Source organism: Euprymna scolopes, chromosome 41 (assembly GCF_053919585.1).
Source record: "Euprymna scolopes isolate OS-2025 chromosome 41, ASM5391958v1, whole genome shotgun sequence".
Taxonomy (NCBI): domain Eukaryota; kingdom Metazoa; phylum Mollusca; class Cephalopoda; order Sepiida; family Sepiolidae; genus Euprymna; species Euprymna scolopes.
The window spans coordinates 63,284,840-63,287,339 of record NC_136522.1 but is presented as its reverse complement, the minus strand read 5'-3'; positions in this window follow the sequence as shown (position 1 = coordinate 63,287,339).

Below are 2,500 nucleotides of genomic sequence, written 5' to 3'. Positions count from 1 at the left end.
CGAACGTGTGTGCGGCTCGCTTCAGTAATCCTGTGCGCAAATTTTACTTTTATGGGCATGAAGAGGAGACTTAATCTTAAAAATTACTGATAATAATTAAAGAGAAAAGAAATAATAATCAGGTGCTCAAACGTTTAAAGGTTAAATTTTCGGATAGGTTATTATCAGTCATTGTTAGAAATTAACATATTAGTAGGTTCTTTGATATGACAGGGGTGCATTCGAAATGAATGTTTCTGTTTAAAGCACAGCATCACCATGATACTTGACTTTTGCATTTTAAACTTTAATTTAAGCTATTAAATATTAAAAAATAATTTTATAAAATCAATAGTAGGTTCTCTACAGTGCAATGTAGACTTCAATTTATTGTGGATTAAGTCGTTGCGGCGTACATGTGAAGCTTCCTCCCGGCGCACCACGATGTCCCCAATTAGAGTAGGCAATCAATTGATTGATTTGATTTAAAAATGGGCGATTTCGATGACAATAAAAATATGGGGGTGTGAAACATCTGTTCCTCGTTCAATCCTGGACAACGTCGGGTCTCCCTGATAGTATGAAAATAGAATCAATTTTTTTTTAAATCAAGATGACAATAAATCTTCGGCTTCTGTTTCTTTCCTCGCTTAATTCACGATGATTTAAAGCAAACATAAGGGCGTTGGTATAAACCAAAGATTAGAAATTTATACTCCTATAATTTTTCTTTTTTTTTTTTTTTGTATTGATATTCATATTAAAATCATTTTTTTTTTCTTTTTATTTAAAAAGAAAATACAACTTTGTTATATATGGGTCGTTGAATTGCATTCACTAGCAAGATCTATCTAATTTGCATATTCTTTTTAACATTTATTTTCATCAATACCCTATTGTTTTTTTTTCGGTTGTTGTATGGGATGCTCATATTTAGTTAACTATTACGTGTAATTATATTCATGCAGATATTCTACATGAATTATACTTGCGTGATATTTGCGTAAAAGGTTATAATAAACACAAAACTCTTTCCATATATATTTATGTATGCGTATAGATAGTTGTTTTAAAATAATTTGCCTACCAAACTCCTGTCAGTTTTTGGTCTACAGACATGAAACTTCATATATATATAAGGTATTTGAACCCGCGCGAAACTTTATATTTGGGTGTTAGCCCGGGAAAATCTGTACAAATGTGTGAAAATTAAAAAAGAAAAATGAAATTTTCCAGATGAAGGTCGACCGCTACGAATATGCGTGCATAACGTAGGAGCTATTGGTTAATGTTTTAATTTGTAGCTTTGCAGAAAACATAACTTAGACATTAACGGCAGAGGAAAAATAACTCGCACGCTAAACGGTTTGGTTTCGATTTTCGATGGTGGCGCACGAGTCATTTTTTTCTTTTCTTATTTTTTTTTACTTTTTAAATCATTACTATATATTGGGTCCAATATAATATAATAATAAATACGAAACCTGCATTAATAAAAAATATCATATTTAAGTGTATTTTACGACCGGGCATTGCCGGGCGTCCTGCTAGTAAAATTATAAAATATAAATAAAGAAAAGAAAATAATAATGTGTCGCTTATGCTCAAGTTTATAAATAATTAATACACCATACTAATTTTCACAGTTGGTGAATTTCAAAATTGTTATTTAAAATAATTTTCCAAACACCATGGCAATCGGCGAGCGGACAGGTTTCTAATGCGGGTTGTATTATTCGAGCAGAGAGAGGGAGAGGTTGTGTCTACTACCAGCTATTAACATTTCAACATTTGCGTTCTACTTATAAATGAATTATGTACTTAAACCGTTTTCTCTTGCCCGTTTACGTGTGCCCAAGCTTGTCACTTTTGAACAACTGTACTCAATGGTAGCTTACCTCATGCATTCGTCTTCTTCAAGGCCACCTCAATATGTTGTATTGCCGGGTTTATATAACTCTGTCTATCTAGTGTATATAAGATATACCAGTTTCTGTGATCGATGCTCGTGTATCGTCTAGTGGTTAGAATTATAAGGACAGTTACTTTTCTTTGTATATGGGTTCCCGTACGTGTCGATGTGTTACGTGTATATTTAATAGTCTTTCTATGTGTGTGGGGGCGTTTTCATATATGAACGACAATAACGAACGGGGCAATAAACGGACAGTCTTTAACAATTACGAATAACACTCTTGTCTGCTTGACACCCAAAAGGTCACATACCTTATTCATTGTCACTCATCGTTGTTTACTAATCCAAACTCCTAACTAGCTTAGTTTATGCTTTTCCTCTATTCACAACCTTGAGCCAAAATTCCACGTTAAAATATTTAACATAAATATTTTAACTAATATTCTTTTTCTTTTAAAACAATTTTAACCTAAATAATTTAATAATTAATCAATATAATCGTTCTGACTCTTGGCCACACTATAACACAGATACTACGCTGTAATCATGGCCAAAGGTCACAATATAACAAATACACGAGGGGCGTTCAAAAAGGAATGCTTCTTA